The sequence below is a fragment of the Myotis lucifugus genome, unplaced genomic scaffold, assembly GCF_000147115.1.
Source record: "Myotis lucifugus unplaced genomic scaffold, Myoluc2.0 scaffold_55, whole genome shotgun sequence".
Lineage (NCBI taxonomy): Eukaryota > Metazoa > Chordata > Mammalia > Chiroptera > Vespertilionidae > Myotis > Myotis lucifugus.
This window is the reverse complement of record NW_005871103.1, coordinates 968687-995393: the sequence shown is the minus strand read 5'-3', so window position 1 is coordinate 995393 and position 26707 is coordinate 968687. Positions and strand designations below refer to the sequence as shown.

Sequence of the window (26707 nt, the reverse complement as noted above, 5' to 3'; positions counted from 1 at the left end):
GGACAGCAGCTCAAAAGGCTCCAGGGACATACAGGGATGAACTGAAGTGTCTGGTATCAGAGTGAGATAACCCGGGGGCAGGGGGGAGAGGGAGGAGCAGTGTTTTTTCAGACAACAGTGCTGGCAGAGGCCATTGTTCCTCCCCCATCTAAAGCCAACAGGTGGGTGCCATTTCTCAGTCTCCATCAACCTGGCTAACACTGTTTGCCCACCGTGGTAATTTCCCTGAGATCTTACCCCGCCAAACTTGTGGGCTCACCCAAGCTGTTTCTGTGTCTTTTTCATAAGAATGGCCTGTCTTTGTTCGGGCATCAGGCTTTCCTAAAATCTCTCAAACAAGCAGCATCTGGCCTCAGCATGCCCTGTTCCTCTCACTAAGTGGCCCCAGGCCCAGCACTAGCAGCAGCTGGCTGTAGCTGACAGCTTGGCCTCTCCTGGGCACCTTCAAGCCCAGCACAAGTGGCAGCCAGCTACAGATTGCTTTGTAGCCCAAACCAGGTGGCCATGGCAGAAAACAGGTGGTGGATGTCCTTGGCCTGTACTTTCTTGGAGGCCCCAGAGCCAGCACACCTAGTGGACAGCTTCAGACCTCATCAAAATACCACCCAACCACCTGCCAGTGACACACTCAAGGCATGAACTCAGCAGGCATCTGAGCCCTGCTGAAGTAAGTCCTGCCTTGTCGGGTGTGCCACTGCACAATTGATCCTCCAAGGTAGTTGCACCCAGTTCTTGCAGCAGCTCCTCTTGGGGTAAATCCCTTCCATTGACGTGCCAACAGCAATCAAGGCTCAACTACAACAGAAGAGTGTACACAGCCCACATTGAGGGTGGGGGGCACAACTGGAGCATCCAGCCTTAGTGATCAGGGAGGCTGTGCCACTGGACCCTACAGGACACCTACTACACTAAGCCACTCTGCCAAGCCCGGAAGATGTAGCAGCTCTACCTAATTCATAGAAACAAACACAGGGAGGCTACCAAAATGAGGAGAGAAAGAAACATGTCCCAAATGAAAGTACAGAATAAAACTCCAGAAAAGGAACTAAACAAAACAGAGACAAGCAATCTACTAAATGCAGAGTTCAAAACACAAATTATAAGGATGCTCAATGAACACAGGGGAAGAGTAGTTGAACTTAGAGAGAGCTTCAACAGCATAAAAAAGGACATGAAGCCCTAGCTGGGTATCTCAGTTGGTTAGAGCATCATCCCCAAACACCAAAATTACAGGTTTGATCCCTGGTCAGGGCATATACAAGAATCAACCAATGAATTCATAGATGGGTGGAATAACAAATCAATATTTCTCTTTCTCCTTTCCTCTCTCTCTAAAATAAATAAGTAAAATAATTTTTAAAAAGAAACAATATTTTAAAAAAGGACATGTAAAGCATAAAAAAGAACCAGCCAGTTAGAAATGAAGGATACACTAACTGAAATGAAGAATAATTTACAGGGAATCAGCAATAGAGTAGGTGAAGCTGAGAATCAAATCAGTGATTTGGAATATAAGTATCAACATAAGGAACAATCAAACCTGTAGAGAATTTTTATGATTTTATTCGAGTCAAACTGATAATTGCTGGGAACCAAAACCTTAACAGATTGAGATCATGCTCCAAAGAATGCAGCTATGCACCTTATTTTATACATTACAATCAAAAGAGAATATGTAAGTGGGTTACATGAAATCCACTGGTGATAGATTAGGGAGCCAGGAGAAAACAAAGTGGGTAAATCGCTGGGCTAGGAAAAAGGTAAAATGATACACACATACTTCTTTTACACAGATAAATACAGGATAGTTAACAGTCAACAATTAATATAACAATAATGATGAGGACATTTGTCACTGCAGAGTGGTGCCTATGCTTTGAGGGGTCCAGAAAAAGGGAAATTACTTTGACATTCCAAAGGTATATTATCTTAGATGCAAAAAGACAATAGACAGGCTTAATTAAAATAAAGACTGACTTTTTGTTAGGGAAAAATACTGCCTTAGGAGAGGACTACCTGCCATGAACTGCTTTAGGTTAAAAAGTTTCTATTTTAGATCATCTTATGTGGTTACTTTAGGTCTTGGTCTTTGTAAGGCTGCCATGCAGGCCCTTCCTGATTTTGCCAGGTTTAGTATGTGACCCCTTTTTATCCACATAAGGAAGCAAAAAACAACCAATCAAAACAGCAAAAAGAAGAAAGAATCCAAAAAAATGAAGACAATTTAAGTAGCTTTTGGCACAACTTCAAGTGTACCAATATTCATATCATGGGGGTGCCAGAAGGAGGAGAGAGAGAGCAAGAAATGGAAAACCTATTTGAGAAAATAATGACAGGAAACTTCCCTAATCTGGTGAAGGAAATAGACATACAAGTCCAGGAAGTGCCAGAGAGTCCCAAACAAGATGAACCCAAAGAGTCTCACACCAAGACACATCATAATAAGATGCCAAAAATTAAAGACAAAGAGAGAATCTTAAAAGCAGCAAGAGAAAAGCAGTTAGTTATCTACAAGGGAGTTCCCATAAGACTGTCAGCTGATTTCTCAATAGAAACTTTCCAGGCCAGAAGGGATGGGCAAGAAATATTCAAAGTGATGCAAAGCAAGGACCTACAACCAGGATTATGCTACCCAACAAAGCTATCATTTAGAATCGACATATAAATAGCTTCCCAGACAAGAAAAATCTAAAGGAGTTCATTACTACCAAACCAGTATTACATGAACTGTTAAATGGTCTTCTTTAAGAAGAAGAAGAAAGAAAGAAAGATAAAAAATATAAAAGAAAGAAAGAAAGAAAGAAAGAAAGAAAGAAAGAAAGAAAATATAAACAATAAAATGGCAATAAATGCACATCTATCAACAAATGAATTTTTAAAAAACACACAAAATAAACAAAGAAGCAGAACAGAAACAAACTCATAGACACAGAGAACATTTTGATGGTTCCCAGATGGGAGGGGGTTGGGAGGATGTGTGAAGACGGTGAAAGGATTAGAAGTATAAATTGATAGTTAGGGATATAAAGTACAGCATAGGGAATATAGTCAATACTATTCTAATAACTATGCATGGCGTCAGATGGGCACTAGATTTATCGAGATGATCACTTAGTACAGTGGTTCTCAACTTTGGCTGCACATTAGAATCACCTGGGAATCTTTTAAAAATCCTGATTTCTGGGCCTCATCCTCCAGAACTTTTGTTTCTTTGATTCTAATGTTGTGGCCCCACCCCATAACAAAGAAACAGAATTTCCGGAGGATGAGGCCCAGAAATCAGGATTTTAAAAAGATTCCCAGGTGATTCTAATGAGCAGCAAAGGTTGAGAACCACTGACTTAGTAAGTTAAATAATGTCCAATCACTGGGTTGTACACCTGAAACTAATGTAGTATTGTATGTCAACTGTAATTGAAAATAAAAAATGATTTAAATTTTTAAAAAGGTGGCACTGGGGGCTGAATGCATCTCCTGGTGAAAGTTCAGGCATGGTGGTGGATGGGAGGTCTTGGGGAGCTCCCAGCAGCAGCTCTCATTCTTCTGTGTTGGGCTTGGCCTTGTAAAGTCAAATGAAAACCCACCTAGTTCATGATATCATCTTCCTCTGAGGAAAGATTGTCTGAAGACAGGGCTACGACTTCCAATGCACCGACTGAGCTCTGGGGTTTTATTGACATTCGTTTTTATAGCTCTGAGGAGGTTATTTTTATGCTTTCTGTCCGTAATGTGAGATAAGCAGGGAGGCAAATGAGATCCCTCAGGAATGCACAATTTTGTGGAGCATTGTAATGCAATTGTGATGAGCCTGCTCTGAGCCTCTTGGAAGCTCTGTGACCAGGTTGTTTATCGTTTCACTGCGGTGCCTGAGTGTGCAACCCGGGTCCCGGAGCCTGGCTTCCTGGGAGATTTGAGGAAGGGGTGGCAGCCTGGCAAACTTCAGCCCCCCGACCCCCACCCCCACCCCACTCCCCGGGAGACCCTGGGCCTCGATCAAAGCTCCAGACCGCAGAGTCCTGCTGAGGCTGCGCTGAACGTCTCTTCCCTTTGCTGCTTGCATTATGTTAGCAGAGTTTATCCTAAAAATAGCACAGCCAAGTCCTGCCTGGACGCCTTCTGGCTGCGGTTCTGCAGGGCTGTACAGTGTGCATAGTTTTTGCACACTTGCAGTCTCACAGAAGAGGCAACATTTTTAAAAATTAAATTTATTGGGGTGACGTTGGTTAATAAAATTATACAGATGTAGGCTGACAATTCTATAATACATCTTCTGTATATTGTGTTGTGTGTTCACCTCACTTTATGTTCTCCTGCCTCCACCCAACCCCATCTCCCTCTGGTAATGAACATATTGTCTATGAGGTGTTTTTGTTTGTTTGGGTTTGGGGTTTTCTTTTGTTTGTTTTTGCTTAATCCCTTCATCTTTTTCACCCAGTCCCCTTCCCCCCTTCTCCTCTGACAGCTATGAGTCTGTTTCTATTTTATTTTATTCATTAGATTCCACATATAAGTGAAATCATGATATTTGTCTCTCTCTGACTGGCTTATTTCACTTAGCAGTATACTTCCCAGGTCCATTCATGCTTTGGTAAAAGGTAAGATTTCCTTTTATTTTATGGCTGAATAGTATTCCATTGTGTAAATGTACCACAGCTTTTCTATCCGTTCATCTACTGATGGGCACTTGGGCTGATTCCAAATCTTGGCTACTGTAAATAGCCCTGTAATGAACAAAGGGGTGCATACATTATTTCGAATTAGTGTTTTGGGTTTCTTCAGATAAATCCCCAGAAGTGGAATTGCTGGGTCATAGGCAGTTCATTTTTTAATTTTTTTACGTACCTCCATACTGCTTTCCACAGTGGCTGCATCAGTCTGCATTCCACCAGCGGTGCACTGGGGTTCCCATTTCTCCACATCTTTGCCAGCATTTATTGTTTGTTGATTTATTGATGATAGCCATTCTGATAGGTGTGAGGTGATTTCTCATTGTGATTTTAAATTGCATTTTGAAGAGGCAACATTTTGTAGGAGGAGGAAAATGAAAAAACTGTAGGTTTTGGAGATAGGAGATAACAGCTAAGTTCTGGCTCTGCCACTCACCAGCCTCAGTGACTTTAGATAAGTCACTTAACTCTAGTGGGGTTCAGTATTAACAACTTGCCTATCCAATGGGCATCTTCTAAGACCAATCTCATGGAATCAGTCTGAGGGGAAAATCAGATAAAATACGTATCAGTAAAGAACAATATGAAGGTTCCCAATTCTAAGCAGACTGTGGCCACCTTCATATTGATGATGAGTTAGAGGTCTGTGCATAACCCACCACCATTCCTGGACCATAGCAGGCAGTGTGGGATGCAAAGTTAAGTGCACTCTACCTGTTATTGTCTTTATTTGATTAATGACTGTCTCCCTGCCAGAATGCCACAAGGGCAGGGATGGTGTCTACTTCGCACATACCTGTTCACCTCTACTTTCTCGCTCAGTGCCCAGCTCACAAATATGTGCTGAATAAGTGAACAAATTAATGAATGAAGAATGAATTCAAGTCAACAAAGGTTTTGTGGATACCTCCTGTGTGCCAGGGTTTTGTAGACAGGAATTATTTGTGTGCAAGAAATAGAAACTTTAGCAAACGAATGTGAACTGGCAGAAATGAGCGAGGCTGGAGGCACAGCCAGGTCTTGAGGGACTAGGTGAGGGACTGAAAGCTTGGCCGACTCTGTCTCCCTCTCTCCCCCCCCTCCCTCCTCTCTCATCTCCTCACTTCCTCTTTGCAATTACTTTTACTCTCTTTAGCTGCATACTGGCTCTTTCTGCTTTTCTCAGACTTGAGACCAGACCACCATAGCCTATTTTAAGCATCAGTTCTTATTAACCACAGTCTCTGAGTGCCAAACCCAAACTTCCAAGAAAGAAATGATGAATATCTTAGTTTAGGGAAGGAGTCCACCTCAGGTCCAATCAGCTATGATGTCATGAGGCTGTGGTATGTGTGTAGGTGGGCTTCTGACCTGCCTCCTGATGTACAGAGGCTCAAAGAGATGGGCTGGAGAGGTTCTGAGAGATGATCATTGGTAGAGGCCTGTCTATAGCGCTGGGGTGAGCCCCATTCCATTCATTCCAGAAATATTCACTGGATGGCTGCTTTGTGCCAGGCACTGCTCCAGTGCTGGGATAGCTCAGTGACAGGGAAGACAGACAAGAGCCATGCCCCCCTGGAGCCCTCTATCTGCAATGCCAACGACTCTACATTACAGCAAACAAGAACATGAGGAAGATAATTTCAGGTAGTGGCAAGTGCATGGAGAAATGGCAACATGATACAGGATAATGGGATAAGGGGTGGGAAGGATATTTTCAGTTGCCTCATCGAGTGTCCTATTCTGTCATACTCCCCAAAATACCAACAATAGTGCCATGATCTGATTGCTTTGTTAATAAATAAAGATAGTAAGCCCTGGCCGGGTGGGTTTTGTGCTGTGTAAATTATTTTGAGTTTATGGTCTCCAGAAGAGAAGCCAGGGTTGGTTCCTTGGAGGAAGGTTTATGCCAGTCCATTAGCACGAGCGCCTTACTGACGAAGCAATAAAGCACGCCCTGCCTGAGCCTCCTAACAAATCGCCTGACTCCTAATCAACATTCCGGGAAAGAGCCTCCACGTTCGTTGGAGCCCCTCCTGGGGTTTGGGGGCTTAATTTCTCCTTTATCAGCCAGGGTTGGTAAATCCTGGAAGATTCTGGTTCCAGTCATTTATTCTAAGAGGCTTCTGGGTCCTTTACTGTCTTAAATTTAATGATACCTTTTGGTAAACAAGGAAGCCTGTAGAGCAGTGGTTCTCAACCTTCCTGATGCCGCGACCCTTTAATACAGTTCCTCATGTTGTGGTGACCCCCAACCATAAAATTATTTTCGTTGCCACTTCATAACTGTAATTTTGCTACTGTAAACAATATGTAATTATATATGTGTTTTCCGATGGTCTTAGGCGACCCCTGTGAAAGGGTCGTTCGGCCCCCAAAGGGGTCGCAACCCACAGGTTGAGAACCGCTGCTGTAGAGTCTTAACGTTTTGTGAGCTTTAAACGTTAGAAGCCCTTCCACGATCCCATTTAGGCTCTGTGCCAGCTCGGAAAGGCAGGATGAGGAGGGTGTCATGAAGCCTCCTTTGAACTCATGGGGAAACTGAGGCTAGAAAAGGCTCATAAGTGGCAAAAACTGAGTCTTGATGCTGATTCTCTCAACTCTACACAGTCCTGTGCTGCATTTATTAAATACTACTGATGAAACTCGTATAGGTGCTGTATGGACTTGATTTATCAAATCAGTCTGTCTCCCATTTCACCACCGCCCCAAAAAGCCAAGGTGCTTGGAGCCAAAACACTGTCAGGATGACTGATCAATTCCGTTAAAATAAAATAAAGTTCTGCCCAAACCAAAAAAAAAAAGTTTTAATTGTTGACAGTATTACGATGTCATCCATTTTCTTTCTTTTTGCCTCACTCCATCCAACCCTCACCCCACCCCAGGCCTTACTCATATTATTGTTTGTGTCCATGGGTTATGCATATATGTTCTTTGGTTAATCTCTTCCTGTCCCCTCTCACCCCCACCTCCCAATGAGATCTGCTATTCTGTTCCATGCATCCATACCTCTGGACATATTTTGTTGGTCAATTTATTTTGTTTGTTAGATTCCACAAATAAGTGAGTTCATGTCATATTTGCTTTTTTCTAACTGGATTATTTTGCTTAGCGTAATAGTCTCCAGGTCCATCCATGCTGCCTCAAAGCGTAAGAGATCCTTCTTTTTCACAGCCGCATAGTATTCCATTGTGTAAATGTACCTCAGCTTTTTTATCCACTCATCTACTAATGAGAATTTGGGCTATTTCCAGGTCTTAGCTATTGTAAATTACCCTGCTATGAACACAGGGGTGGGTATATTCTTTCTGATTGGTGTTTTGGGTTTCTTAGGATATATTTTCAGAAGTGGGATCACTGGGTTAAATATCAGTTCCATTTTTAATTTTTGAGGAACCTCCATACTTTCCACACTGGCTGCACCAGTCTGCATTCCCACCAGCGGTGTACTAGGGTTCCTTTTTCTGCACATACTTGCCAGCACTTGTTTGTTGATTTATTGATGGTAACCCTTCTGGCATGTGTGGGATGGTACCTCATTGTAGTTTTAATTTGCATCTCTCTGATGATTAGTAATATTGAGCATTTTTTCATATGTCTCTTGGCCATCTGTATGTCCTCTTTCGAGAAGTGTCTATTCAGGTACTTTGCCTATTTTTTTTTATTGGATTATTTTCCTTCCTGGTGTTGAGTTGTATGAGTTCTTTGCATATTTTGGAAATTAGCCCCTTACCAGATGTATCATTGGCTAATATGTTCTCCCATACAGTAGGTTCCTGTTTCATTTTGTTGATGGTTTCCTTTGTGGTGCAGCTTTTTATTTTGATATAGTTCCATTTGTTTATTTTTCCTTTGTTTCCCTTGCCCTAGGCAATGTATTAGTGAAGATACTGCTACATGAGACGTCTGAGATTTTACTGCCTATGGTTTCTTCTAGAATTTTTATTGTACAAGTCTTTTATTTCCTTGGTTAAGTTTATTCTAAGGTATCTTATTTTTGTTGTTGTTATTGCAATGGTAATGGGATTGTTTTTTTAGTTTCTCTTTCCGAGAATTCATTATTGGTGTATAAAAATGCCATTGATTTCCAGGTGTTCATTTTGTATCCTGCTACTTTGCCAAATTTATTTAGTAAATCTAGGCGTTTCTTGGTGGAGTCTTTAGGGTGCTCTTGTACAATATCATGTCATATGCAAATAATGACAGTTTTACTTCCTCCTTTCCATTCAGGTGCCTTTTATGTTTTCTTCTTGTCTGATTGCTGTGGCTAAGACTTTCAGTACTATGTTGAATAAGACTGGTGAAAGCAGACATCCTGTCTTTTTCCTGATTTTAAGGGAAATGCTTTTAATTTTTGCCCATTGAGTATGATGTTGGCTGGAGGTTTGTCACATATGACCTTTATTATGTTGAGGTATAATCCCTCTACACCCACTTTGCTGAGAGTTTGTATCATAAACTAGAGGCCCAGCGCATAAAATTGAGCGCAGTAGCCTGCTGCTGCTCGCCGCCCCGCCCACCCGCCACCTGCCTTGCTGCGATCGGAGCCTGTGGGCCACGGGAAAGGGACTGAGAGGTGCTCAATGCACCTCATGGCAACTGGTTGAGCTGTCATTCCATGACGCTATGGCCTCTGGCCTTTTATTATATAGGATGAGTGCTGGATTTTGTTGAATGCTACTCAAATCTGCGTATCCAGAATTGCAATTCTTATTCCCATGTAAACACTTTTGCTAGATCACTGCCTCCAGATAATTTTAGGTTGACAAGGGAGAGCATTCTGTGCCAAAGGCACCTGCATCAAGGCCTAGAACAGTGGCTCTCCACCTTCCTAATGCCACGACCCTTTAATACAGTTCCTCATGTTGTGGTGACCCCCGATTTCATTGTTACAAATTGAACATAATTAAAGCATAGTGATTCATCACAAAAACAATATGTAATTATATATCTGTTTTCCTATGGTCTTAGGCGACCCCTGTGAAAGGGTCGTTCGACCCCCAAAGGGGTTGTGACCCACAGGTTGAGAACCGCTGGCCTAGAAGGAAGAGAACGTGGCCCCTGCAGGAAAGTGCAAGGACTTTGGGAGGGCGAGAGCCTAGATGTGACATGGAAAGCAGCAAGATCTGAGGCTGGATCATGAGCAGGGCTGGATTGTGGAGGCCCTTGCCATCCCAGTTAAGAGCGGGCCAATGGGGCACGAGGAAGGATTTTAAGCAAGAGACTGAGGATTAGATTTATAATAACCCAATATCTAAAGGCTGCTGATGGTTCGTGAACGCACAGCGTGAGCCTTGCATAAGCATTCAGGACACTGTTCACCTTTCACGGAGAGAAGTTGTGGAGGTGATGAGACAATGGGCCTCCTTGCATTTGTGGGTGCAGTTCAGGAAGCTCTCCAGGTAGATATTCTTGTTCAGTCCTCCTAATTCACAGCTGAGAACACCAAGGCTCAGACTGAGGGAGGGATCTGGGGGGTCTGAATTGGGACTCCAACCTCTTTGTCCCCGGCTCTTTCTTGGGAATCAGCCTCTTGAAGGGTGAGCTGCATTCTCTAACTTCTCTTCCGAGAAGCCCTGCAGCACATGTTCCTCGGTGGTCTGCTCCTTGTTAAAATGTTCACTCTTCTAAGGCGGAAAAAAAGCTGTTGTTTGAGAGGCATTTACTGCCATAATTACAGCCACCATTTGGTGAAGCTGAGTGAGAAAACTCCAATGACTTACAAGATAAACCGCACTCCATATGCCACAAGCTGTCAGGGTCCAGAATTGACAGAAAACAGTTTGATGGAAACTTTTCTGTTGTATTTTTCAAAAGAGACAGACACATTGCAGGGAACCACACTGATACATTGCTATAGTTTTCTCATTATTGGGTTGCATTTTTTCAACCATTTTTGTGTGCTACCTTCTAATCTTCCTCTGCCTCACCCATCCTTTACCAAAACCTTCGCCCCAAAGGGCCACCGCCTCCCTGAACTCTCTGGGCACCATTAGTGAGATCACATCTCCTTCTTCTCACCTGGCCCTTTGTGGTCCCCAGGACTCGCTTGTCTAAGACCGAGACCAAGAACTTTTCTATTATTCTCCAGTAACTTCTACCCACCAGAGCAGACCAGAAGAGGACCTCGCAGTGGTTCTCAGAGCCCTGCCAGCAGAGACATGGCTGAGACGTCTATGTGCCCCTCCCACCCTTCCTTTGTCTCCATGATCTCAACGCGCCCTCTCAACTGTAGCCCTGTCTCCAAGCCTCTATGCCTTCAGCAGAATCCGATTAGAACACGTGTTTAATCTGAAGTTTTGCATAATAATTTATGCTAGAAATTAATGTCCTAAGAATCATTCATTTAGACCAGTGGTTCTCAACCAGGAATGATCCCCCCCACACCCCTAGGGGATGTTACTAGACAGGGGCCTGAGCCCTGAGCAGGTCTGCCTGAGCCAGCCCATAGGGTGTGGGTTTTTTACTTCATGTAGGAAAATTTTTACAACACAGGTCCAGGTGACTATGAGGGAACGTTTCTTAAAGCTGAGGACAGTGGAACAAGGAAGGGCCTAGCATAGAAGAAGCAACGGGAGAGCCTCGGCTGGGCTGCCTTATCTCACTGGGAAGTCAGAGATAAGGGGGCCTTGGGGACAGGTTCAGGGAACTAGCCTGGGATGAGTGGCCGCTGCCCATTGCTCCCCTGGTTGCACGTCTTGTGGGACCATTAGAGTTTAGGAGATGCGGGCCTGTGGGGGAAGGGGAGGGAGGCGAAGAGGAAAAAAGGAATGTTGCCGGATGCTCCCCAGAGAGAGAGGGCAAGCTGGGTCCTTTGTCTTGAGGCTTTATCTCTTTCTTGCAGGCAGGACTCTTAGGGGAGGTCTCAGGGGAGGGTTTTAGCAGAAGGTTCATCAGTTTTCCAGGTGGGCTCTTTCAGGGTCTTGGTCTCCACTTGGTCAGTGTCAGGGAAGGGGATCTTTAGTCATTGCAGCTGGTTGCCTACCCAGTTTTGCTGCTTTTCTGGGCCTGGAGCTGAAATACACCTGAGGCCCAGATGTTATCTCTAGGGAGGTGACTTCTGTGTCTGCTATAAATTGCTCGGCCAGTTTGTTCAGCTCTCTGCCTCAGTTTCCCTACTCCACTTGTCCTGGCTCACTGGCCCATCTCAGGGACATTTGGAAATGTCTGGGAACATTTTTGTTTGTTACGACTTGGGGAAGAGGTGTTCGTAGCACCTAGTCATGGCTCCAGAGAAGCTGCTGCATCTACAATGCACAGGAGCACAGGACAGCCCACACTGAGAATTATCCGACCCCGGATGTCAATAGTGCTGAGGTGGAGAAACCACGATTCAGACAACTGATACTTAACACCTTATTCTATGCCAGGCCTTATTGTGGGAATAAGGGATTCTGTGATAAACATACATGTTTACCCTCTAAAGTCCACTGTCTACAAGGGGGTATAGATCACTTAGAATGTTTTCAGCTGCAAGTAACATTTCCATATAATGGCTTAAAGATAGTTTTAATTTCTCATATAACGAAAATCTAGAAGTAGGTTGTTTTAGGGTTGGTTAGCTGAGCAGCCTAATGTCAGGTATCTGGGGCCACTTCTCCAGAGTATAATGGGCTTTCCCCTCATGGATGCAAAGCAGCTGCCACAGTTCCAGTCCCACCGACAACCCCCATAGGGGGATGGGTGAGAGGCCTAAGGGACAGCCTCTGCCATATCCAATGTTTAATGAGGGAAGAAACTCCTCTCTAGGAGCTCCTCGGTGTCCAGTAGTCTTTCTCTTACATCCTTTATGCCAAAATCGGGACACCTGCCTGTTCTTAAACCCTTCAGGGGAAGTCGGGAATGGCATTGTCATCAGTGACTTAGACCAGGAATGAGCAGACTTTGTCTATAAAGGGACATGCAGCTAATATTCCAGGCTTTATGTGCACTCTATGGTCTGTGTTTCATATTATTATTCTTTTAATTTTTACAACCTTTGAAAATGTTAAAACTAACCTTTGAAAATGTTAGCTCATGGGTTGTACAAAAAACAGGCCACAGGTCATAGTTTGTGATCCCTGGGAAGAAGCGCTATCTAATACCTGAACAAAGCCAAGTTCTGTTACCAAGGAGAATGGGGATCATGGCTGTTGGTAGGTAGACAACTGTGTCAGCCACAGAAGGGTGTGCAAGGGAAAGGTAATCACAATACAGTGGGACATGTGCTATGATAAAAATGCATGAGACCTCTGCCTGCTGTGTTCATGCTGTGTTCAGACAGGCCCCCAATGACCCCTGGCCTGTATCGGCTTAGTTTGTTGGGCTAGTGGAAGTGACAGTATATGACTTTAGAGGCCAGGTCATAGCAGACATGGTCACTTCCACCTCAGTCTCTTGAGTGCCGCCCATTCTGGGGGAAGCCAGCTGCTCCGTTGGATAACACTCAGAAACTGTTGAGAGGCTCACACAGTGAGCAGCTGGGGCTTTCCACCCACCAGCTCACCAGCCAAGAGAATGAACCACCGAGGAAGCAGCTTGTCCAGCCCCAGACCAAGCCTTCAGCTCACTGAAGCTCGGACTCTTATCTTGGCTGAACCTAATGAGAGACCCTCAGCGAGAACATCTCAGCCAGCCTCAAGTTGCTTCTGAATTACTGACCCACAGGAACTATGATATTATACACACTGTTGTCTTAAGTCCCTTAGTTGTGGGGTGATGTGTTTGTTAGGCAGCCATAGGTAACTAACACAGGTGTCTAAGAAGACTTTTGGAACGGACTTTACAGATATTAATGAGAGAGTAAGTGGTAGTGAGTGAGATGTAACCCAACAGAGGGTTCAGGAATCCTGGGGCCTCTAGTTCATTTGTGAACTCGGAGCATCTTTGGATGGCATCAGCAAATCCTGGGAAGAAGAGACTGAATAATTGTCAGAAAAGTGCAGGCACTATCAAAAGTTTGTGGAATAACCTATATATCATGATACAAGGCTCAGTTCTCTTGCCTCAGAGGTAGTAAATAACATATACCACCCCACCTCAACCCTATTCATCTTGAAAACAAAATACAGAAAAACCCATAGCACCAGGGCAGGCTGGGCAGGAGTACAAGTATCTGATATTAGAAAAAGCAACTCTGATGGAGGAGTGGTTCAGAACCAAGGACAGTAGCCTGCATACGCTGTAGTTTGAGGACCCCTGCTCTATCCACTTCCCCGCACAGAAAACATGGGGCTTGATATGCATTTTCTGGCATCCGTTCTCCCATATATAAAATTAGAGGAGCGGAAGCACATGCTATTTAAAACTCAGCTCTAATCTGTAAATCCGCGATTCCAGTTTATCTGCGCTGCTCTCAAATCCCTGTCAAACACCGTCAGCTTCTGCCAATGCAGAAGGCCAGCCTTGTCACTGGACACCATGCCGAGGGTGATAGCTGAGCTCCACCCACTTACCAAGGAAAAGAGGCCAGGCTCGGGTGCTCACACACTTCTCTCTACTTGGCTCCCATTTGCTGCTGTTTCTCTCCTTGCCAAGCTCTGCAGGGGATAAGGAGGGAAGTCACAGCTTCTTTCTTTAAAAAGCCTGCAGTGTAGAGGGGAATGGAAAGGATTCAACCCTCCCTGCTGCCTATCTCCTTCCTCCTTTATACACTGCACTCGTGTCCCTGAATCAGACCGACTTTCAGAGGAGGACCTTATTACAGAGATTGTCACTGTGATGGGAGTTTACTTCATTGTGTTACTATGGACTTTAAACCTCGTCTATCTTAGGGAAGGGAATGTCTCATCTTCTGTTAAAGAAATTTGAGGCCACCATTAACTGACATTTTTTAATTTGGTGAAGTCTGCCGTTAAAAGTTCTTCACCTGAAAAATGGGACTAGCAATATTGGCACTGCCTCTTTCAGCTTTTGTCACTCAGCACCTCTCTTTCCATTGCGGTAACAGTACCCCAGGCACAAATTCCACGTGGCTGGGCTTGGGCTGTCAATCACGTCCCCTGCCTGGCCACTGCCTGGCCACAGACTTGAGCCTGGCCAGTGAGGTTAAGCTGTTCCATTGTTCACAGAGAGTGGCTCAAGGAATGGGTGCCCGGCCAGCAGGGCCATTAGAATCTCTCCACACAACCTGATTTCCACTTCATCTGGACCTGAAATCTACAAGCCATCTACAATCGGAAAAGATGACACTAACATGTCATAAAAAATGAAGCCAAGATACAGAGAAGGTAGGAGAAAGACAGAATAAGAGAGAAGGAGAGAGAGGTAGAGTGGTAGCCTCTGAATCTAGCCAGGCCTGAATGTAGCACATGTTATATAAGCCAACACATTCCTTTTTATGCTTATACATGCTTAAGACATGTTTGCATATCTTACATTTACAACTCAGAGACTCCTGATTAACATGATAACTATAAGAGCTGTTATGAGAACCAAATAAAATATTTGAAAGTCCTTTGACAAACACTCAATATAAAAAGCTGCACTACCCCCGGCTGGGTAGCTCAGTTGGCTAGAGTGTCGTCCCAATATGCCAAGGTTTCAGGTTCGGTCCCTGGTCAGGGCACATGCAAGAATCAACCAGTGAGTGCGTAAATAAGTGGAACAACAAGGCAATGTTTCTCTCTGGGTGTCTCTCTCCCTCTCTCGAAAATCAATTTAAAAAAATAAAATTTAAATTTAAAAAATGGGGGGAAAGCTGTACTAATGTTCTTTGGAGCTAACCCTTTAATCTCTCCATATGTCTCTAAGTTATTCCATTCAATTCTGAATTGCAGCCTTGATAGAGAAAACCTTCAATTTTTCTTCCTTTGATGTTAAGCTAACGTGTTTCATTCATTAAATTTCTCAGTGAACTAAATAATACGCTGAAAGATCTCTGTGTTCTTTCAGTATGGGTTAAAATGCATTGCTACTCCAAGTTAAGTGTGACCAGCTTTCTGCATTACTGTCTAACAAGAACCGTAAGGGCTGCAGCTTGGGGTGATAGACACCCACTCGACATTCACTGCCCCTGATTTTATCTGCACTAAGATGAATCCATTACAGTGACATTCCTGAAATTCTGAGGCAGGAAAAAACATTTGCAGATGTTTATTCAAGTTATTTTTTTTCTATTTCTCTCTCTTTTTTGGTGGGGGGGGGGGGGGGGGACGGTCCTTTAGAAAACCTTACCTTTTTGAGGCATTTTTAGGAAGTCTTTTTGGAACTGTGACTTATAGTCAAAACTGTAATTAGTCTTATTTTTTCCCCAATCTTGAAATATCTCTGCTGGAAACATGGGATTTTGCTTTTCCTCCCCAAAGTAGGCATGTGGTTGGAATACACTGTAGAGATGTTGAGGATCTGATGGTTAAAGTGAAAGCAGGGACTGAAGGGGGGTCGAAAATCTTGGTAGATCTGAGCCTCTAGCCCAGTGGTTCTCAACCTTCCTAATGCCGGGACCCTTTAATACAGTTCCTCATGTTGTGGTGACCCCCAACCATAAAATTATTTTCGTTGCTACTTCATAACTGTAATTTTGCTACTGTTATGAATCGTAATGTAAATATCTGATATGCAGGATGTATTTTCATTGTTACAAATTGAACATAATTAAAGCATAGTGATTAATCACTAAAACAATATGTAATTATGTATGTGTTTTCTGATGGTCATAGGCGACCTTTGTGAAAAGGTCGTTTGACCCCCAAAGGGTTCGCGACCCACAGGTTGAGAACCACTGCTCTAGCCGGTAGAGGTGGTTTTGAGCCATCAAAAGGCCATCTGGCCCTGGCCGGGTGGCTCGGTTGGTTGGAGCATTGTCCCATACACCAGAAGGTTGAGTGTTCAATCCCCCACTGAGGCACATGGGGGAGGCAACTGATCAATATTTCTCTCTCACATCAATGTTTCTCTCTTTCTTCCTTTATCTCTAAAATCAATAAAAACATATCCTCTCTTGAGAATTTTTTTTTTAAAAGCCTTCTAGCTCAGCAATTCCTAAAAAATTGATCTATAGCTCACAGGTCTAATAAATGAAAAAGTGCTGGTCCTTTCTTGATTTTTTTCAAGGATTTTTGGTGTCCTAGTTTTCTATTCTACACAGAATCTATTTCTAAAAGCCTATTAAATAGTTACTAAGTAGTTTTAATGCTTATTCAAATGTGATGTCCAGGAACTAAACTTAGTGCATGATTAGAGCTACTGAGGCTTCACATTTGGCATTAATTTCCCACGTGCCAGCTAGGCAGGTCCTGTCTCTGTTCCTCAGTGAGACCAAGTTCATTACCTGCCTTAGGCCTTTGCATGTGCTGTTTCCTCTACCTTGGAATGCAGTTTCTTATTTCTTCACACATTTGGCTCCATGTTGCCACTTAGGTCTCAGCTCAGATGACTCCTCAGGGAGGCTTGCCCTACCCACCTCACTGAAACAGCCTGCCGCCAGTCACTCTTGGTGACCGTGTCCTATTTTGTTTTGTCATTGCTTTTTGTGTTTATTATCAGTCTTGCCCCTGGAATTTCCACTCCAGGAGAACAAGGGCCTTGTTTATCTCATTCACAACTATAGCACCAGCTTCTTGAAACTACACCACATGGGTAGTGGACACTCAGTACATATTTGCTGGGTGAAGAGAATCTAGTTTCCAGGTCCTGGTACACACTGGCCTGCACATAACAGATTCCTCTTGGCCACTGGGAGCAGGCGGCATCAGTTGACTATGGTGCTTTTGCAGCACGAAAGCCTGATCGCAGGCTTTCCAAACGTTTTAGTCCCTAATCAAGGAGAAGGCTCTTCACCGGAAGTTCATACATGGGCTCCAGAGGCCCATGAAGCCCCTGGAATTTTATGCATATTTTTCAGGGGAGAAGGGCAGTAATATTCCTCACGTTCCCAGTGGGATGGACAGCCCTGGCTGAGGCGGACTCACTGCTGATGTAGATGAGTCCAAGCCGACTCCGCTGCTCCGAAGCACACCCCGGGCAACCACACTGCCCCTCTCCGCCTGGGCACCTGCATCCAGGTTCTGAACAAGGTGCCAAGCAAGTGCTTTTATTTGGCTTTATGATTTGTGTATTGATCATATAGGAAAGAGATATTTAAAACTCCTGAAGTTCCTAAGACATTTGGGTAAGGATATACAAAAATAGAGCAGAAAAAAGACTTTGCAAACTTTGGTAATCTACTGCCCAGACTGTCCGTGGTCTTACCCCTCAGGTGTGACTGCAGCATTTCAACACAGGTTGCCGACCTTGTGGTGTCCAAGACTCCAAGCTCTGGAGTCAGATGGATTCCTGCTCACATCCAGGCCCAACCCTCCGTGCCAAGCACGGGCTGTGCTCACCGCCCCAGCACTGCCCAGGGGACGCTGGCCTGGAGGACTGGGGCGAGGAGCATGAGGCACTGAGCTTGGAGCACCGTCCTAGCCACTTCACGTACATTAACACAGGGACACAAGAGAATCCTCATGTCGGAACAGTTGGTGGCAGAGCTACCCCTAAAGTGGCCTAATCCCTGAAGACGTCAATGTTTTATTTTTGTGCCAGAATGTCATGATGGGTAAACCAAGCTTGGACTACAAAGTGTTTGTAAACATTCCTCTGTCTCGGTGACGTTGGCAAATGCAGCCCACACTGTAATTGTCATGTTCGGGGCAGTGGCGTGGAGTCCTCACCACTGTCTTCCTGGCGTAAAATTTTTTTTAATTTAAATTCTTTATTGTTGAAAGTATTACATATGTCTCCTTTTCCCCCCATTGACCTCTTCCAGGCCTCTCCCACCCCTCCCAGCACATGCCCTCACCCCCCTACAGTAGATGTACATGGGTTATGCTTATATGCATGCATACAAGTCCTGTGGTTGATCTCTCACCACCACCACCACCACCCTCCCCCCACTCCTTCTGAAGTTTGACGGTCTGTTCGATGCTTCTCTGTCTCTGGATCTACTTTTGTTCATCAGTTTATGTTGTTCATTATATTCCACAAATGAGTGAGATCATGTGATATTTATCTTTCTCTGACTGGCTTATTTTGCTTAGCATAATGCTCTCCAGGCCCATCCATGCTATTGGTAAGAGTTCTTTCTTTTTTACAGCAGCGTAGTATTCCATTGTGTAGATGTACCACAGTTTTTTAATCCACTCATCTGCTGATGGGCACTTAGGTTGTTTCCAAGTCTTAGCTATGGTAAATTGTGCTGCTTTGAACATAGGGGCGCCTATATTCTTTACGATTGGTGTTTCTGATTTCTTGGGATCCTGTTGTGATTTTGATGATGGTCCTGGCTGTATGTCCTACTCAAGTTCTCTAGTCATCTCTGCAATGATCTGGTTTAGTCAACATCTTTTTAATACGCCCCCACATTTTTGTTAAACAGGCTCTACTGCTTGCAACTAAGGACTCTGAGATTTTCATTTTGTTTGTTTCTCAGATATTTACAGAGCGGCTACCACATGCTAGGCATGGGAAACATAGCAGAGAACCACATAGACATGCTCCTGCTCGCATGAAGTTCATGTGAAAATAGCCTCACCCTGCTCTGCTTCCCTCCTGTGAGTTGCCATGCAGCTGGCTAAGTGTCCCAGCTCCCTCACCCTCTCCTACGTGGTAGTGCTTCATTCCCATCACCATTTTGGGCCTCTCATCTGGTGCTCTGTGGGTTGATGGAGTATCTGTGAGGAATGTTACGTAGCAAGTGCTAGAAACTCAACCAAATTGAATTAAGAGAAAAAAAGTATTGGTCAGGAAACTGAAAATTCTAGGCTGAGTCAACTTCAGGCAGGACTGGTCAGTGGCTCTGTGTTCATGTGCTAGGGATGCTATAGCACAGCACTACAGGTAGCATAGACAGCAGACATTCACTGTCGCCATTTCCGAGGCCGGAAGTCCAAGATCAAGGTGTGGGCAGGGTCGGTGCCTTCTGAGCTGAGGGAGAATCTGTTCCTGCCTCTCTCCTGGCTTCTGCTGGTTTGCTGGCAACCTTTGGCATTCTCTGGGATAAATCTTCTTAAATATTAAGTAGCAGAGAACAGATAGGATGCCCCTGGTCACAAATGAGACATTTAATTCTTCTATAATAGGAAATTCCTGAATGATGAATGGCTCCCCCCAGGAAATTCAGGGTCTCTCAAACTCTCGTCCTATATAATAAAAGGGTAATATTCAAATTGACCTTAATGGCTGAACGACCTGGAATGACCGGTCGCTATGACCCACACTGACCACCAGAGGGCAGACCCTAAATGCAGGAGCTGCCCCCTGGTGGTCAGTGCTCTCCCACAGGGGGAGCTCTGCTCAGCCACAAGCCAGGCTGGGCTTCCAGTGCAACGGCAGTGGCAGGAGCCTCTCCCGCCTCCTCGGCAGCACTAAGGATGTCTGGCTGAGGCTTAGGCTCACTCCTCATGGGCTCCTGGGCTGCCATAGGGATGTCTGACTGCCAGCTTAGGCCAGATTCCCCCAGGGAGCAGGCCTAAGCTGGCAGGTGGACATCTCCTGAGGGGTCCTTGACTACGAGAGGGCACAGGCCGGGCTGAGGGATCCCCCCCGCAAGTGCACAAATTTTCGTGCACCGGGCCTCTAGTTAAATATAAGCAGTAGTTTGGAAAGGTGTACCTAAGTTTCAGAGCTCCAAGTGCCCACATCTCCTCACTATAGCATTTATACCCACATTTCCACTTTGAGCCAGACTTTCTAGGAGCTCACTCGTTCAAGTGCTAAGGCTCTGAGAAAAGACACTGTGCCTTGGGCACTTATTAATATTCATCATTACTTCTAAATGAAGACCAAAATGAGATAATGTTGTCAGGCTTATGAAAATGCATTATGAAAAGTCACTAAGTATTGCTATGCAGAGGATGGCACTTAAAGCTTTAAAGATGTACTGTTACATCTTGGTCTATCTCCCATCACACTGTAGCTAACCCAGGGAGTGAGGTTCATATGGTAAATGAAGCACAATTGATACACTGGGCACAAAAGCTACTTGTAAACCTGGCTTTTGAATCAGAACAGACCTGGTTCTAATCCAAGCTCCAGCCCCTTTCACTCTCTGGGCAGGTAACTGAACTGCGCCCAGCATCAGTTTCCTCATCTACAATATAGAAATAAGTGAACCTGGCTCATAAAGTAGTTTTGAGGATTATATAGGTTAACCTATGACCTTATATGGCCTAGAACCTATCTATAGACACCACTTAGCAAAATGGCAGCCATTGCAAAGTTAAAACAAAAACATACACACCTTTAATCTTTAATAATCAGAAAAACCTAAGTGCCCTGATCCTTTTGCTTGAACATGGTGTTTAGATAAAGGGAATCTTTAACAAACCACACCTGGATATTTTTTTAATCTTGAAAGAGACACCGATCAAGTTGCAAAAGGAATTTTTCATTGTGTATTTACTCTTGTGTAAGAATGAGTCACACCTCTGTGTGATTGTGTTGGAAAGCCATCCATGCATACATACAGTACAGAGTCTTTTCAGAAAAAATGAGCAAATATTCTAGCATCTTCTATTGAACCTGGGAAAAGTGTTGAGATGATATATGGGCATAACCGACTAGGAATGACGGACATTTTTACAGCCAGAGGAGGGACATGGAGGGAGTCGGCAGAGGGTGGCATCCTATAAGTGACAGTCCTTGCTTCCTGTGACACGCTGCTCTAATATAAATCCAGGGGACACCTTGGAGCCTAGTAAATCAAAAGTACATTTAAACCTTATTGATAAATTAAAAAAATCAAATCAGTCTTCTCCTGAAACCTATTTGTAGTTACAGACTATTACGTGAAATTTCAGAGTATTGAGGCAAAATTGCCAGCCAAAAACAGAGTGTTAAAGTTGAGAAGGTCTCAGACTTCTGCATTTATTTGAAGTGTAACATCATCAGATTCTACCTAAATGAAACAAGTGGTATTATGGCAGACAGAACGCAAAGGACACTGTATATTGTTTTTTCTGAAGGAACCCTTCTCAGTTCTGTAGGATCTGATGAGGATTTTCTTTTTGGTCGCCTTCATTGTGGAAGGAGTGAAAGTGGTAAGTGGAGAGAGGGGAAAGATGCTGAGAAATCCACTCCCTACCCATAAAACATGAAAACATCGAGGTGTCTGCCTCCTTTTTGTACCAGATAATTGAGCCTATTATCCTGATGATAACTGATCTTCTTAGACCTCTTTCTAGTCCTATAATTTTGGAATTCAGAATACAGTCTCTCTCTCTGGTTATTAAGGTATTTAAGGAAAGATCATACTTAGGCAATGGTGAGAGTATGGCCAGAGTTATCCAATCAATCCTCTGCTCAGCTCGGGCGTTGGGAGCCTGGCATGTTTAATCAAAGGAAATGCCCCTGGTTGAGTGGAAAGACGGTTGACTGGTTCCACACAGAGACATCACAAGGGTGGCTTTCTCTGATAATAATCCGTAAGGTGTCAGAACTATAGGTGTCTCTCAATGACTTTGACTTATTAAAGTTATGAAAATTGTTAATAACTAATACATTTTTTAAATGCCAGCAAGTAACATAGGAGGAAAGCCTGCAAGGAAGTATGAAATGAGAATGAAAAACTTAAGTTGAAGAATTATATGTTAAGATGTTTATATACCTGTTTAAAGACATTCAGAACAACACCTTTACATAATTGATGGCTACATATATTTATGGCTGAAGGATACATTCCAAATTCACAGCAGTAGTCATCCCTGGGCATGGGGGGAGCAGACAGGAAAATGGGGCTTGCAAGGGATAAAGGCAATTTCAAATTTATCTTCAACTTTTGTCATGTATTTGATAGAAAAGATTTGAGGAAAAGTTGACTAAATGTTAACATGTGTTCATTTTGGTTGCCAAGGATGCATGCATTCGCTATATTTTTCTCTGTTAAGCTTTGAAAAGGAATTATGATGACCTATACAAACTCACCCCCAGCAATAACTCACATCATCAGTTTGACGTATATCCCTCCAGCTGTTTTTTCTACCTTAGTATTTTTTTTAATCCTCACCCGAGGATATTTTTCCATTGATTTTTTAGAGAGAGTGGAAGAGAGAGGGAAAGAGAGAGAGAAATATCAATGTGAGAGAAACACACCGATTGGTTGTCTCCTGCATATACCCTGAGCAGGGTCCAGGCCGGGGAGGAGCCTGCAACCAAGGTACCTGCCCTTGACCAGAATCGAACCCAGGACCCTTTGGTCTGCAGGCCGACACTCTATCCACTGAGCCAAACCGGCTAGGGCTACCTTAGTATTTATTGACTTGAAATTTAACTCTTGGTCTTGCTGTCTTTAGAAGCTCAGAACTTCAGTTGTGGCTCAGGTTGAGCACCGACCTATCCCAGGTCAGGGCACATGTCCGGGTTGCGGGCTCGATCCCCAGTAGGGGGAGTGCAGGAGGCAGCCAATCAATGATTCTCTCTCATCATTGATGTTTCTATCTCTCTCTCCCTCTCCCTTCCTCTCTGAAATCAATAAAATATATTTTAAAAATATATATTAATTTCTTTTCCAGAAAATGTAACATTAGCACTGTGAATAAATATGGGGTGTGACTTATTTCACAGCCACACAGTCAAGCTTCCCAAAGTGAAGAATGCTTGTTCTTGCCCCACATGGCTGAACACCCAATCCAGAACTTTTACCAGAAATAAATCAAGTTCAACCATATTTTTATCTTTCCTCCACCATCCGCCTATAAAAACTGTAATACAAGCTTTATTCAATCTTCCGTAGAACTTTTGGTTACTAGGCTAGTTTTCTTTTCTTCTTATGATTACAAATAGCCTTTATCAACTTTGCAAACGAAACCTACAGTTTGGAATCTTGTGCCTGGCTGCAACTTGGTATTATTCAGTATTATTTTTATTAATATGCATGTTGGGAGACAAAAGAACATTGTGATAAATGCTCGTGAAGTTTGCCAGATCGATGCATACTTAGAGCGTCTATTTGCACAAAGCAATGTCGTGAACATATGGCTCCCAAGCTCTGAAGCCTGATACTGTTAGATAGATTGATGCTGGCAATTTGTCATGTGTCGCTAGGCCTAGAGAGATGAATTGTAAAACCCTTTCATGGTTTCTGGCATACAGGCAACAAACCTTTCTGGCCTTTCTCGCCTTGCCTTTGGACTAATCAGCACCTCTGTGAAGTAGGGTTCAAGGATGAAGGTCAATATGAAACTTTTTGGCTAAGTTTTCAGGAGCAGACCGCGAGGGCAGACCTCAGCAGAAAACACCACAATTTATTTTCCTCTGAGGATTTTTTTTTAAAACCCTGCAGTTTTGCATGCTGAAAATCTTTCTCTTTGTTTCCCTTCTCTCCCCATCCCCACCCCATGGGAACCAGGAATAACAGTTTCTAATGGCTGTGAGGGTTGGGGGAGGGGGAAGCATGCTGCAAAGCCTTGGAAGTGATTTGAGAACTCTTGACTCCTCAGACCCTAAAGCACCAGAAACTATAAATAGGAATGAGTGGCAAGAGGGGGAGAAGGGACAGGCTTTTCCCTTCTTCAGAATGCTCTCAAGCACAGGGAGAGAATGCTCATTCCTTTCGAGCTTGGCATGAACGGAGAGCAGTTATCTGGACAGGTTTCAGAGCTGAGGAATTTTGCTGCAGTGGCTGCTGTTTAGCTGATTGGACATTAGAAAACCCTCTTTGGGGGGAAAAAGCAGACAAACTCCTTATTTTTGGAGTATTTGTTTATTATATGTCTATTAGGAACTGAGTTGTGCCCCTCCCTCCCCTCAATTCATATGTTAAAATCCTAATCCTGATGTGATATATTTGGAGATAGGGCCATTAAGGAAGTGGCTGAGGTTAAATGAGGTCATAAGGTTGGGGCTCTGATCCGGCAGGACTTGTGTCCTCTAAGAAGAGGAAGAGACATCAGGAGTGCACCTGTGCAGAGAAAGAGCCTTGTGAGGTCACAGCGAGAAGGCAGCCATCTGCAAGCCAAGAAGAGAGTCCTCACCAGAAACCAACCCTGTGAGCACCTGGACCTCAAACTTCTAGCCTCCAGAACTTCGAGAAAATATATTTCTGCTGTTTAAGGCTGTGGTATTCTGTTATGGTAGCCCAAGCAACTGATAGAATGTTGTTTAACACTGGGAGGAAGATTGCCTTTTATTTGCATATGTGTAAAGGCACTGGATACATATTCAGAGTGGCTAAGGAAATGGCTGTTGGACTCCAGCAAGCCTTGCTCAAGTCCAAGTTGACCACTTACTAGGTATGTGACCTGCCTCAAATTACCATACCTCTATATAAGGGTGGGTGAAGTAGGTTTTCAGTTGTTCATATGAAAAATAATACAAAAATTAATCAGTAATAATAAAGAAAAAGAAATTGTTTCAGGTACTCACAACTATAAACCTACTTTGCTTACTCCTATATGTTTCTTCGTCCAGACAACAGGAATAATAGTTTATATCTGCAAGATTGTTGTGAGAATAAGTGCTTGGATGTAGGCAGGAAACGTCATAGTGGCTGGTAAATAACACTCCACAAAATGCTCGCTCTCACAGTGATGCTGGGCCTCATTGCTTATAGTATTTTCAGTTTACAAAGTTCTTCCATAGCCATCATTTCACTTGATTTTTATAACAATCTTATGAGATTAGTTGGAAAGGAAATATTACATCTGCTCAAGGTAAGAAGATACCAAAATCCAGAGAGGCCAAGAAACTTGCCCAAGCTCAAATTTCTTCTAAATCGAATAAATCAAGCAGAGTCAGACTTAAAATTAAGGTCCCTCACTCCAAGTTCAGTGCTTTTCCCATCATTCCCTCCCTTCTTGTCTTCTTTTTTCACCAAATGTGTGTCAAGTTTCTATCATGTTCTTTTCCCTGGACCTCTGGTTTCTTTTATTTTTATTTGTTTTGACTTGGATGCTATGTATGTGCATGCCTGCATGTGTGTGCATGTGTGTGCTGTGTGTGCGTGTGTGTGCACATTTCTGTGTGCCCACACTCATGCATCTGGTCCTGGGTCATTCTCACTGAGGATGACCCTCTGTCTTGTGTCTTTTCTTCTTACCTGCCAGTTTCTTTAGCTCAAGAAGTCAGCATTCCGCTTTCAAGGACATATTATAAATAGAGCCTTAGCAGCAACTGCCTTTCTCATCTGAAAACTGAAAACAACCACAGGCAACCAGGACAAAAAGAAAGAGATGAGGGTCAGTGGTGGAGTAGATAATCAATATCTTTAAATGATGTGAGAGCAGAGACTCAAAAGAGAGGTGTGAGGCGAGCTGAAGTGACAGCCTGAGAGCTGGCTGGGCTCTTCTAGGGAGTGAGTGGTAGGGGGTTGTTGGAAAAAGCAGACATTACAATTTTTATACTTGGAAAAATGTCAAAAGTCTCTTTTATTCTCAGAATACAAACCACAGAAATTAAAGCCCTGCGGAGTTTCTTTGACTCTAGAAGCTGTGCAGGAGTTGAAGTGGGTTCCAACGGAACAGGAGGTGCATTCTGAATTGTGAGGTGAGATCATATCTGAATTTTTGGCCACTTGGGACATGAATTTTAAAAGCTGAGAAACACTATTCCGCAACTTGCATGAAAAGCAGGAACAGTTGGAAGCATGAATACCTGAAAGGTTACCACAGAGTTTGAAAAGACATCAAATCCAACTGCCCTGTCTAGCCAGTGTTGCTCAGTGGTCGAGCATCAACCTATGAACCAGGAGGTCACGGTTTAATTCCCAGTCAGGGCACATGCCTGGGTTGTGGGCACAACCCCCAGTGGAGATCGTGCAGGAGGCAGCCAATCAATGATTCTCTCTTATCATTGATGTTTCTATCTCTTTCTCCTCCCTTCCTCTCTGAAATCAATAAATATATATTTTTAAAAATCCAACTGCCCTGTTTTACAGGTGAGGCAACTGACACACAGAGAGAAATCACTGCATGCACATAATGGTTAGAGCTGGATGTGCCTTGCACAGTTAGAGAATAAAAGGTGCCTTTAAGAGGCGGAGACTAGGAGAGCTGCAGGAGCACAAAAGTGGATTCCTCCTGCTATTACAGATGATCCAAGAGTCCACGGTTCTTCAGGTAAGTCTGAATCTGATACTTATCCTTCCTGATGCTCACAAAGACTCA

The 26707-nt window shown here is 43.7% G+C and overlaps 1 protein-coding gene across 2 annotated transcripts in view; it reads left to right on the top strand.

The window, feature by feature from the left end:
* Positions 1-26707, top strand: part of SLC25A26 (solute carrier family 25 member 26) — a 214697-nt gene that overhangs the window by 21366 nt on the left and 166624 nt on the right. Inside the window, exon 2 of one of the 2 annotated variants that reach the window (XM_023754038.1) lies at positions 25980-26087. The exons of the other annotated variant lie outside the window; for it this stretch is intronic. The gene's annotated coding sequence lies outside the window, so the exon portion shown is untranslated. The remainder of the gene's footprint in view (positions 1-25979; positions 26088-26707) is intronic. 2 annotated transcript variants of the gene reach the window in all.